Source organism: Canis aureus, chromosome 6, assembly GCF_053574225.1.
Source record: "Canis aureus isolate CA01 chromosome 6, VMU_Caureus_v.1.0, whole genome shotgun sequence".
NCBI classification, from domain to species: Eukaryota; Metazoa; Chordata; class Mammalia; order Carnivora; family Canidae; genus Canis; species Canis aureus.
Window position 1 is genome coordinate 12,402,501 of NC_135616.1, and position 14,077 is coordinate 12,416,577.

The following is a 14,077-nucleotide window of genomic DNA, read 5'->3' on the forward strand; positions in this document are numbered from 1 at the left end:
TGTTGGTCTTAAAGTCTTAAAGTGACAAACTTACTTTGTTCATTTTTGAGAAAGTAACTTAAATTCCCAAGTCTGAAAAATCAAATTTTGCCTATCATTTGTTTGTTCAAATTGATTTCCAACAGTAAAAATGCTGTTTCATGGGGAAGAAAAGAAAAGCTATGTTGGTTCTCAATTTGAACAGTGGTGCAATTCATTTTCCACCAGATAGCCTTTGTACTTTGACATGCTCTAGAAGGGCTTTATATGTATCTCCCATTTCCTCACACTGAAGATTAAAAATACATGGATTTTGGTGTAGACATTTGATAAAATTAATGGTTTTCACTGTTTCATCAAGGACATTCTTAAGTGAATATATATATATATATATATATATATATATATTCATGAGTACAGTTTGGAACTTTGATATGCCCTAGCCAGTAGTTTTACCCACCATTGTTTTTTTCATCACTAGTATGTCAGGAAGTAGGATTTCCTGTCCCTTTCAAGGTCCTTCTAGACAGACTGAGAATCAAATTGACATAAGACAGAATAACAAGAGAAAATAAAATTTAATAGCATACGTACAGGAAACCCACAACAGATATAGGAATTCCAAAGACAGTCAAGCAAAATGCAGTATATATGTCATCCTGAACTAAGGAAAAGGTGGTAAGATCTGGGACTTCAGAGGAAAAGAGTATCATTTACAGGAAAATGAAGAACAGTAAGTGTTTGATAAATAAATGTTTACTGGGCCACTCAGAAACAATAGGACAAGGGTGCCTGAGTGGCTCAATTAGTTAAGCATCTGCCTTCAGTTTAGGTCAGGATCCTAGGGTCCTGGGATTAGGCCCCTAGTCTGATTCCCTGTTTAACAGGGAGTCTGTTTCTCCCTCTCCCTCTCTGCTCCCTCTCTTTGTGCTTTATCTCTCTCTGTCAGATAAATAAAGAAAATCTTTAAGAATAAAGGCACACACAAAAAAAAAAAAAAAAGAATAAAGGCACAATAGGAGAAAGAGACAGCTTTGACCAAAGTGTCCTTGCTTGGTTCTTACTTGTCTACCATACTTAGTTCATATCATACTGTAGTGATCTATGGGGATAGCTCTTTTCCTAGAGCATATCCTCTAAATTATTTTTATGCAGTTACAGGGGAGGTAAAGAGCATTTCCTGAATCTGCTGGATTTTGATCACTTTTTAACTCAAATTAATCTTCATGCCAAAATGGTCCATCTTGGGGCAGCCTGTTGGTGGTCCCTACTATTGCAAATGTTGACCCAGGGAAGAAGCAAACAAAGTGTTATTATTGTTGTAAAGATAGTTTCTATCTCATGAGCCACTGAGCTAGATGATTTGAAGGTCCTCAAGATGTATTCATGTAACCTTTTATGTAACTTATTATTCTATGAGTAGTTTTGTAATATGTAAAACACATTGATCAAGTTTCTAACTTATTTCCTCAATATCCAAGAATGGATATACATTGTGAACAGGTAGAAAAGTCACCATCTAACTCCATGGGGCACTATAGTCCTAGAAGTCACCATCTAACTCCATGGGGCACTATAGTCCTAGAAGACTTGGGGACGCACCTCTCAAAAGTCAATATCAGCAGGATAGGAGAGTTGCAGGACTCAACTGGCAACCCTGGCTATCACAGGTGGTTAAATGAAACATTTACTTTCCTACAAACTGTCCTGGCTAGACAAGATCACAAAAAAGATAGGACCAACATAGTATAAATTTTCTTAGTGTAGCAGTCTTCTATTATTGATGAACATGAGCCAATGTATATTTTGAATTATGTTCTCAATAAAAAGAGAAAAAGTGTTTTGAGAAACCCAATTCCTGGGCTTGAATATAAAAAAATTTAAAAATGTTTTAGCTTATTACTTTTCATATCTGAATAATTAGCAGTATTCACAATTTTTCAGCATTAACATTTAACTCAAAGAAGCAAGTTACAATTACTGTGAAAACACTTAATGAATATTTTAATAAAAACATTTACATTCCAAAGTGGATGAAAATGGTTTTCAGACTGACTCACACATTAGATTTACTAGGCCTGTGCCCTAACAGAATGTAATTGCGAAATTCAATTACTTTGTATCTATCTATATCCACATATGTCAGAAGACATTTACTGTTGGTAATAAAATAATTTAATGATGCATATAGAAATTTTTAATGGTGTTTGCTTGGAAAAATAAATAACTATCAAAAACAATAAAATCTCATTGGGTTTTTGTAGGTATCATGAATGCTGAGTAGCTGTTGTTCTAAGATCACAACTGAAGATAATTAAGGAGAAAAACAGAATTGATCCTAAAGAAAAGTTGTTTCCTGATATTGTTTTAGTTTTGTTGGTAATTCATTTACATGCATTTGACAGAACATTGTTGATGGAATCATTTTTCCAGATTAATGTTTTAAAGGATTATTAAATAAATTAAATATAGAGAAAAATATACTGTAAAAGGCACTACTTAGGACTAAAATGTCTATCTCTCTTACTCAGTCATCTTAAATGAAGTAACTTATTAATATGAAGCAGAGGCCTGAGTTACTAAAAGTGTGCTGTCTTAGAAAAGAAGAGAGGAAGGAAAGAGAAAAGGAAGGGAGGCAAGAAGAGAGGAGGATTTTAAGAGTAATTCATACTTCTTCATATCTTTCACTATGTCTACTGTAATATGTTGCACATGGTAGGTGTTGAAATGTTTCTGCATCAAAGAAAATATGGTTCAAAGAAAATATGATTCAAAGAAAATATCAAGACATTATAATCTAGCCTATTGGCTTTATCTGTAGTTTATTTAAAAATGTGATTATTATTATGATAGAGCTTAAAATCAGAGGACTGGTTTGGAACACAGTTAGTGATGGTTTGGGGGATTAAAAAACAACTCAAAAATAAAAAGAATCAACAGAGCAAGTATGGTGAGAGCCAAAGAAATATTAAATAATGACTTCTTATGATTTGAATAAGTGTTCTGCAGGGATCCTGGCATTTAAATAAAAATCTTAAAGCAACTTTGATGCTTACAGATTGTGGGAGGGCAGAAAATAAGGTAAAGAACAGCTCACATGCACAGCTTGGAGAAGCCATGGCAGAAGAATTCAAGCACAACCCTCCACTTGCCAGGTGAGGAACTGATATTGACAGCTGGAAATGTGGTGGCAATGAAACTAAGCATAGGACAATTGTCTGCTGCTTCTATCAACCACTGACAATCTTTTTAAAATTTCAGTATAATTGACAATATTACATTAGATTCTAGTGTACAACATAGTGATTTAACAAACCTATCATTATGCTATGCTCACCAGTTACCGTTTTTTTGCCAATGTGAGTTAAAATTATTTTTTTAAGTTTTCTTGTTAAGCAAACTTGTTAACAGTCTTCTGTGTACATAGTGCTAAGCAAAGTAAATATGCTGGTATGTTGAGTGAGATCACTGGCTGATTGAGAGGAATGATTACTACAATGTATTATATGTAATAAACAAAGTGGGAACTTGAGAAATTCTTAATTTGTACAACCTAGCCCAGGAACAGGGAATGCTGGATTATATTGTATTTAAATAATTGTTTTGCTTTTCAAAATGTTTACTGTATCATCTTAGTTTATTTATTATCTAGAAGTTTTTCGTATTTATATTCTCAGAATATCAAAGGTTTTTAAATCATTGTAAACAAGTGCAAAGTAGGCTCCCAGCAGTACTAATGTTCAAGGATGGAAAGTGGCTGGACCCCTTTGTGGAGAGCTCTAGTTTGAAACTGAGTCAGAATCACTGCTAACGTTTTTGAGCCCATCAAGTTAAAAGTACAAATAGAGGCCCACATTTCTGGTATTTATAACTTCAAAAATATCAATCATATTAGCAAACTGCTAAATAAAATATGTTCTATTCTCATAAGTTGACAAATATACCTTCATTATGAATTCATAAAAATATTTGTGAAAATCCATGGTTATAATATGATTAAAAATCAGTAAAATATAAAAAACCAGTGAGTATGCTTATTCTTGCCCATGCCTGAAAGTTATCTCTACAGAAAAGTGATATGGGATGAGTAATAAAATAAAGGCATACATAACTCATGAATTATTATACATTAATTTTCTGAAGTGTGTTTCTTTGACTATATTTCAGTAAAACCATGACTTACAGAGTCAAGATAAAAAAGTTTCATACAGTTTGTAGTCTATTGATGGACATTGCATGCTATGCAATCTTCTTGAAGTTATTATTCTTAGATAATTTTCCATTAATTTCAATTTGCAGGAACTTTGATCTACTAAGAAATTAGCAATTGGAATTGACAATAAGAATCCTGAGGCAATATTTATATTTGGAAATAAGCTTTTATTTTTCATGTCACATTCAAAACACTGTGACAGGGTAAAAAATATCATAACCAAAGAAATTACTTCACATTATTTTAATTTTATTATATAAATTTTTAGACTTATGTGGTAATTTTTACTATTTATTAAAATAATAGTCACAAAGTTTAAAATAAAAAGTTAAGTTTTTATTCTTTAAAATATTACAATGCTAAGATATTAAAAGTACAACAAAAATAGCTTTTTGTAGCTTGAATTTTTTTCAATTTAAATCTCTTTAAAAGTTGAAACATATTTGTCTATACTAGCCAGAAAATAACCTTTATAGATTCTAGGTTATGTGCACATAAATCTTCTAAATAGTTAGGAAATAATTTTGCTCCATTTTTCTAATTTATGTATATTTGGGATGTCTTTTGTTGCATTGCTGATATATAGCATTTTTCATTTAGAAAAATTTTGTGTCAAAACTTTTAAATAGCATTTTAAAAGTCATATTAAAAGTTAAAGAGTAAACCTTGAATCTGTTTTACTGTTTTGGTATGCTTTATAAACATAATAGTAACAAGAAATGTTTTATAAAAACAACCCTGATGGTACCTCAGTGGTTCAGTTGGTTGAGTGTCTGATTCTTGATTTTGTCTCAGGGACATGAGATCAATCCCTGTGTTGGGCTCCATACTCAGCACAAAGTCTGCTTGAGATTCTCTCTCACCCTCTCCCTCTGCCCCTTCCTCCATTCATACTCGTACTTTCTAAATACAACAAATAAAATCTTTTTTAAAAAGTAACTCTAAGGCAGCCCGGGTGGCTCAATGGTTTAGCACTGGCTTCAGCCCAGGGTGTGATCCTGGAGACCTGGGATTGAGTCCCCTATCGGGCTCACTGCTTGAGGCCTGTTTCTCCCTCTGCTGTGTCTCTGCCTCTATGTGTGTGTGTGTGTGTGTGTGTGTGTGTGTGATGATTAAATAAATAAAATCTTTAAAAGTATATAAATAAAAAAATTAAAAAGTAACTCTAGATAGCACAAATTCAGTAGTTCTGTTTTTTCTGCAAAAGACCACAAATTTTATTTAAGTCTTTGATTCTTTTAATTAAAGTAACTTCTTGAATCAGATGATAAATTTCCATTTTAAAAAAGCCTCTAGGGGTATTGGTTTTGACTGCATTAATCTACAGAACAATTTGGAGAGAATTAATATCTTTATAATTCATGAACAAAGTATATTTATCCATTAACCTATCTTTTTTTGTAACATATAGTTTTCTCTTTAGAGTAATATATGTATTTTGTTTGATTTATTCCAAGGTATTTTACTTTTTGGGTTAATTGTAATTGGTATAATTTTAATATTTATTTTTCTACTTCTTTGTGGCTGTTAGAGTTCTGTTTATTTTTGTATGCTGAACTAATTCCAAGCATCTTCCTAAATTTATTCATTAATTCAAACAGTTTGAATAGAAGACATGGTAGCAGACATCCAATGGTTTTACAGACGTCCTACAGGTCTCACAAGGGAATAGTTGCAGTATTTCATCAGTAAATATGTTTTCCATAGGGTTTTTGGAAGACATTTACTATCAGATTAGGAATGTGTTCTTCTATTCCTAGTTTGGGAAGAGATTTAAAAACATCTCTAAAAAAGATCCATCATCAGCGGGTATCAAATTTTGTGACATGTTTTCTACGTGCATTTGAGATTTTCATAGATATTTATCTTTTATTTTGTTAATGGAATGTGTCACAATGGTTTCTAAATGTTAAGGAAGTTTTCAGACCTGGCCAAGAAGATAAACAAGGAACAAATACAAATTAAAACCAAAGTTGCTCATGATGTGTTAACATTTTTATATACTTAACTATATTTGGCTTGCTAATATTTTATGTAGAGGTTTTTGATTCCATGTTTATGAGAGAGTTTGGCATGTACCTTTACTTTCTTGTAACGCCCTTGTCGAATGTTCAACATCAAGATAATACTAGCTTCATAACACGAGCTAGGAGATATTCTCCCTACTTCTGTAGCCCAAGAGATCTTGTATTAGATTGTGTTTTTTCATCTCTATATATTTGGGAGAATTTGCCAGTGTCTAGTCCTGAAGTTTTCCTTTGAAAAGGATGATCACTGGGACAACTGGGTGGCTCAGCGGTTGAACATCTGCCTTTGGCTCAGGGCCTGATCCCAGGATCTGGGATTGAGTCCCACATCAGGCTCCTTGCATGGAACCTGTTTCTCCCTCTGCCTAGGTCTCTGTCTCTGTCTCTGTCTCTGTCTCTGTCTCTGTCTCTCTCTCTCTTTCTCCCCTCTCTCTCTGTCTCTCATGAATAAATAAATAAAATCTTTAAAAAAGAAAAGATTGATTACAGATTCTTTATTAGATATAATACTCTTTTATTTTTACCTAGAGTCAGTTGAAAATGTGTTTTACTAGGATTTTTCATATTTTATCTAAATTTTAAAATTGACATAATATATATAATTATATATATATTAAACACACACACACACAATTCTTTAAAATGGCTGTCCAGTCTTTAGTGGTAGTCCCTTTTTAAACTTTTGTGTTATTAGTGACTTCTCATTTTTTTCCCTTGACCAGCTATGTAAGGGGTTTATCAAGAAGTCAACTATTGGCTCTGCTGATTTATTTTTTGTTGATTTTCATTTTATTGATTTATTTTCTTTCATAACTTTCCTTGGATAGAACTTTTCATTCTCTTTCTAGCCCCTCGAAATTAATCTTCATATAATTGATTTTCAGTTTTTCTTATTTAATACTATAAACTTTTCTCTGAAGACAACTTTAGCTTCATTCCACAGATTTTGACTTGTTATATATGAATTATCTTTAAGTTCAAACATTTTAAATTTTGTTCTGATTTTTTCACTGACCCTTGGGTTATTTTGAATATATTACAATAATTTGCATACATTTGTGGGTGTTCTAGTTCTCTTTCTGTTATTAATTTCTAGTTTAAATCCGATGACTTCTGAGATATCACTTTTGTTCCACTTTGAAATTTATTGATACTTGCTTTTTGTCTTAGTATATGGACAATTTTAGCAAATGTTCCATGTGTACTTGATAGTAATAATATGTACTGTGTAGTTGTTAGATTCTATGTTTTAAATATAAATCATTTCATGTTTAAAAATTTTGTGTCTTTTTATCAGTTACTGAGAAATCTGTGTCAAAATTCCCTTCTATGCTTATGGATTTATTTAATAAAATATTTTAGAAGAAAGTAAGAAAGAAAGAAAGAAAGTTTTAGTTTAAAAGGATGCCTTATCTACTTATTGAATGAACCACTTTTATGTTTTCTCTTAATCTAGAAAAATCAGAGTAATCGTAAAAAAAGAGAGAGAGAGAAAGAGCTTTGAATTGCAACTGGGTAATATATTGAGTTGTAAATACAGGCTTGCATATTAAATTGTAGGTAAATTTTTATCCCAACTATAATTTTCTTTTTCTTATGGAAAGTATCTTAAGTATTTAATCTTTTCATGATTGCATATTGTTTTATGATGAAGGTTTTAATCACTCATTCAGATGTATTGAGCACCTAACCATGAAGGAAACACTCGTTACAGGTTATCTCCCATTCTTTCCAAAGAGAAGCAGTCTTATTGACTTTATGTTTACTTCAAGTCATAGAAAGATTGCAGGCTGAAGTTTACATCCATAAAAGATAAAAAGAAAATATTCATATATTATAAAAGTGACTTGGCAAAACTTCCTCCCTTTGGAGAAAAAAATAGTCAACACTTAATCCCTGATGGACAAAAAAAGAGTAAGATATCCTGACTGAAAAAATAGAACGCTCCCAATTACTCTTAGACTCCTAATTACATGTGTGAACAGAACAAAGAATAGACACAGCAAAGCTAGTAATAAGTACACTATTAGAAATAGAATATTTGTGGGGTGACTGGGTAGCTTAGTCAGTTAAGTGTCTGCCTTCAGTTCAAGTCAGGATCTCGGGGTCCTGGGATCAAACCCCAAGTCTGGCTCCCTGCTCAACGGGGAGTCTGCTTCTCCCTCTGCCTCTCCCCCAGCTTGTGTTTTCTCTCTCTTTCTCTCTCTCTCTCCCTCAAATAAGTAAATAATATCTGAGTAAAAAGAAATACAATATTTGTTTCTTTGGGTGGTAACAAAAATATTTACAAGTATGCAAAAAATTAAAATCTTATGGGGTATTTAAGGCATATCTAAGAGCCAGGATTTAGAGAAACAAGTTCTATTAGATTCTGTTTTTGATACTAGGTATCTAAGCATGAAGGCTGTAGAGTCATCTAAGACCACAACTTAAATAAAATGAACAAATACATGCTGAACACATTTCTAAGCATCTTAGAGAAAATTTAAATGCATAGCACATGTTACTGTACTCTGGTAAACAACTCTTGCCTAAGAAAATTATACAATAGTACAAACGTGTACAAATTTATGGTTTTCAATGTCATTCTGGTCCTCAGGGAAACATGGCAATCTTTTATAGATTTCTATTTCACTTGCTTTATTTTTCCCACATAGGCAAGTCCTAATATGTAACAATCCTTTACATGGTCCCAACACTACCCCTACTCTTCTTTCTCTCAGGAGGTGATTATGCCTTCTCTTTCATGGAGAAAATAGAGGGTCTATCCACCTTACCAAATTACAGTATTATTTGTCCTTACATCATTTCCTTCCTTTTCAATGGATACGCTGGCTTTTCTTCTTCTCGTGTCTTATATCCTCACCCCTGTAAGTTCCTATACAACTTAAAATGATCTCTTTCCTAAGCCATTAACCTCTTCTACACTGTCTTCTTTCATTTTTATATTTTAAGAGAATTATCCTGGGGCACCTGAGTACTGAGTCGTTTAAGTATCTGACTCTTGATCTCAGCTTGGGTCTTGATCCCAGAGTCATTTGTTCAAGCTCCACCTTGGGCTCCATTCTGGGTGTGGAGCCTACTTAAAAAAAAGAGTACTCTTCTGCTGGCCATCACTGATTTCATGGCCATGCTTCCTAAAAGCATCACCAATGTCTACTTTCTTCAGTTCCTTCAGCCCATTGATTATTTAACCCAATATATTCTGCAGTCTGCTAACACCAGTCTACCCACACCATCCCTGTCAGTGTTCATTTGTTCATTTCATCTATTGCCTTTCTTCCCTTTGATCTTATTGAGCAATTCTTTATGCTACAATCTTCTTTTTCTTTCTTTTTTTTTAAGATTTTATTTATTTATTTGACAGAGAGAACACAAGCAGGAGGAGTGGCAGGCAGAGGGATAGGGAGAAGCAGCCTTGCCCTAAGCAAGGAGCCCAATGTGGGGCTTGATCCCAGGAACCTGGGATCATGACCTGAGCTGAAGGCAGACATTTAACCCACTGAGCTACATTTAACCCCTATGCTACAACCTTTCTACTCCCTTGAATCTACAGTGTTTGTCCCAGTTTCTTCTCCCACTTCTCTGTGTAAGTCTCCTGAGCAGATTTTTCTTGCATCTGCAAGTGTTCCTCCAAGGGCCAATCTTAACTTTATTCTCCTCTTAATCTTTATTGGATTATCTCTTCTACCCTGATGGCATTGAGAATCACAGATATAGAACTCTGCACCTTCTTGAGACTTAAATGTATCCAGCCTTCCAGGGCACTCCAGTGAAGATTCTGTAAACTTTTCAAATCCACTCTGTGAATTCATTTTCTTGCATCTGAGACTCAAAACTGATCCTTCTTCTTAAAAATAATATTACTAATATTAATGACTCAGATCTCTTGAAGACTATTCTAAATTATTAATATACATTATCACTTTTAGCTCCATTTTCTGATGAGCACAATGAGACAGAAAAGCATTAGCTTATCCAAGATTATGTGTCTAGTAAGTGAATGTATAACTCCTGTTAAGCATGACACCCATAGCACGCTACAGTTCACAAATCCCTCTTGGCCAATTTCATTGACTAAATTTTTATTATTTCTTATCTGATCTAATCCAGTATCCTTCTAATTGGTTGTCTTAACTCTAGTTTCATCTCCCTCAAATGTATTCTCCAAATGGCTGACAGAGTTATCTTTCAAGAAGATAAATATGATTTCATTAAAAATTTTCAATGGCTTCCTGTGATCCATAACAAAGTACTATATATATATATATATATATATATATATATATATATATATATATATAAATATTTATTTATTCATTTGAGAGAGAAAGAGAATGTGCTTGCATGTTGGAGAGGGGCAGAGGGAGAGGAAGAGAATTCCAAGCAGACTCCCAGCAGAGCTCAGAGCACCACTCAGCCCTGTCCCAGTAACCTGGGATCATGACTTGAGCTGAAAGTAAGTTGAAAACTTAACAAACTGAACCACCCAGGTGCCCCCAAAATACCAGATATTTAATATAGATTGCAAGATGCTTCAAAATGTACCAGTGGCTATCACATCTTATCTTTAGGTGATGACTCACTGAGCCTCACTTCTGTAATTTTACTTCTCTTGTTGCTGCTGAGTTGTCCTACCCCTGTGTCTACCTAGAAAGTATCTCCTTAAATTCAAAGTCGTTACTCAAATATAAACCTCATGACCTCCATACTAGATTATGCATCTCTTCTTTAAATTCTCATAATATATTGTACATATTTTTTTACGATGTATGCTGAACTGCTATGCTTACTGGGTAACATGTATCTCTTACACTAATCTCTTAAGCCCTGATTTTTTTTAAGTACCAGGCATATTTACCAGAATACAGTAAGTATTTAAAGTGCTTTTTATGTATGGAAGGAAGAAAGAATGAACAAACAAATACAAGCAAATGAACTGAATGCTGGAAATATAAATCAACGTCTTTAATATTGAATATAGCAAAGTTTTAGAGCAGGTATTAAATACATGTTATTAAATACAATATTTAAATACATGTAAATATTATTTAGAAATAATAATAAGTAAAATATAACATGACTAGGGCACCTGGGTGGATCAGTTACTTAAGAATCTGCCTTCAGCTCAAGTTATGAACTGAGAATCCTGGAGTTGAGCCCCATATTGGAGACCTGCTCAGTGGGGAGTCTGTCTGACTGTCTCTCTCTCTCTCTTTCTCTCTCAAATAAATAAAAAATAATAATAATAAAACTAAAAAATAGGGACTCCTGGGTGGCTCATTGGTTGAGCATCTGCCTTCAGCTCAGGTCATGATCCCAGGGTCTCAGGATCAAGTCCCATATCAGGCTTCCCACAGGAAGCCTGCTTCTCCCTCTGCTGGTGTCTCTGCCCCCCTCCCCCTTTCTCTTTGTCTCCTCTGTGTCTCATGAATAAATAAAATCTGAAAAAAAAATTTAATTTAAAAAATTAAAAAATACAACATGACTATTAAAATAAATCAGAATAATGAATAATGACTTTACTTTATAAATAAGATTAATAGTTTCACAGAGCTACAAAATAAGTAAATGTAAATTGAGATTCTATAAGGCATTTGGCCTTATACTATTATATCTTTACAAGTTAGACTGAGAAAGTTGAACAAAATAATAATACTAAGTGGATTCATAGCTGATTCAATTGTCCATCTTGTGAAGATTTTAGTTTCTGCATTTTTTCAGCCTTATAGAGGGTTTTTACTTGCATTTTATTCTGATTTTTTTGTTTCATATTTTATCATTAATGAATAAAGTCATAGAAGACAAATATGTTAAATTGTGGAGTGACATAAAGCTATAAAAGACTGTACAATACTGAAAAGAACTAAGATTTTAGAATCAGACATACACCTAGATTTAAATCCCATTACAACATATACTTGCTTTGTGGGACCTTAATCTAACTGACTCTAGCTTTCCTCCTATGTTAAAAAGGAATAATACCTAATTTGTAGGGCTTTCATGAGCACTTATTAGATAAGATTTATAAAGCCTGAGAAATTGTAGACTCATTAAAATGTATCCCTTAGTTATTATTAAGGATTATGATTTTAAAGAATCATAATCTTTAAAAAATGCTCAGCTAGTACTAAAACTAACAATAGATAATTTAAACAGGATAATTGTTAACTCCCATGTCTTAATTTAAATATTAACTGTCATGCACTGCTCTGAGTTATTAGCTATTTATATGAGATCAGGGGTTTTAATTGAGTCCAGACTTATAAACAAGTCAACAGTGTAGCAAGATTGACATATAGAAAAACAGTGAACTTAATTTTAGCCTATATAAACAGAAATATAGCATCTAGAACAATTTGTGAGAAATTACCCCCTGCCCCATTATATTAGTCAGACTACAGCTGGTGTATTATGTTCCTTTATGGGTGCCAGAGAAGTGTGTCTGAAAACCATGTCATGGGGAGTCATTTAAAGATGCAGCGTTAATCCCCTATCAATTTCCTCATTTTCAAATAAGAAACTATTCAGAGGCAGTAAATTGACCCAAGGTCAGAGCAGGGAATCAAATCCAAGCCTTATGAGCCCAGGGTAAAACTCTTTGTGTACCACAACTATTTCTTAGAGATATATGACATATATCCTAATACATCTTTTTTTTTTTTTTGCTAATATACAAAATAAGTTGAAGGAAAAAATATGCAATGTCTGTAGGACTATGAAAATTTACAGGCTCTCACAACATATTAGAGCTTAGAGCTCATCTTTTCCTCCTGCTTCTCAGGTAATAAACTCTTCTGTGATGACCTAGCAGGTGATTGCTCAATCTCTGAACACTCCTGGGGGTGCAATGAAAAAGAACGCACTGTGTTATAAACCAGCCCATTCAATGTTGGGAAATTTCCAAATGTAGGAAAGTTTTTTATTCACATTGAATAAAAATCTCCCTCTGTTAAATGTCTAGCTTTTTTAGTCGCAGGTCACACTGAATAAAGTTAGTACTTAGCTCACATGATGATCCCTGCAATATGGAAAGACAGCAATAAAGTTTCCCAAACTTTGCCTTTGGGGGGTCATTTTAATGAATATTTCTGGAACATATCAGTTCTTAATACAGATCTTTGTTTTGCTTTTAGCCTAGGTGTTGTGGGCGTATGTGAAAATTAAATTATAACATTGGAGAAAATTCCCTGCCAAATGATTCATTGACAGGTGCTAAATCAGTAAGAGTCTGTCACATACATTTTAATACCAGGTGGGCTGCTGAAGACAGCTTTGTTTTCATGGCTAATATTGTTGGCCTGGGCAAAGAATCTGAATTCTCTGAATTCAGATCTGAACTCAGCTTATTTGGGGGCTGGCATACCATTGACATGGACTGCGTAAGGTATGGTCAGAGGATACATTTTCTTATATCATCCCTACCTGGATAGTGAACACAGAATAAATTGGCAGAGTCAATCAAGGCAAAAGCAGTTGAGGGATTTTCCAATACTCTTGCTCACATTCAAGGGCAGATATTACTTAGGTAACTACTCAGCTGCTGACATTTGCTGTGACAGAGTGCCCGGCAGTAGTAACAACACTGTGCAAGCAAGATCTCTGACAGGCTTGAAATGAAGACATCTGTTTTCTTTTGGAAAGTGTGAGACAATGTGGTTAATAGAGAAGCACTATTTATTTTTTTTAAATTATTTTTATTTATTTATGATAGTCACAGAGAGAGAGAGAGAGGCAGAGACACAGGCAGAGGGAGAAGCAGGCTCCATACACCGGGAGCCCGACGTGGGATTCGATTCCGGGTCTCCAGGATCGCGCCCTGGGCCAAAGGCAGCCGCTAAACCGCTGCGCCACCCAT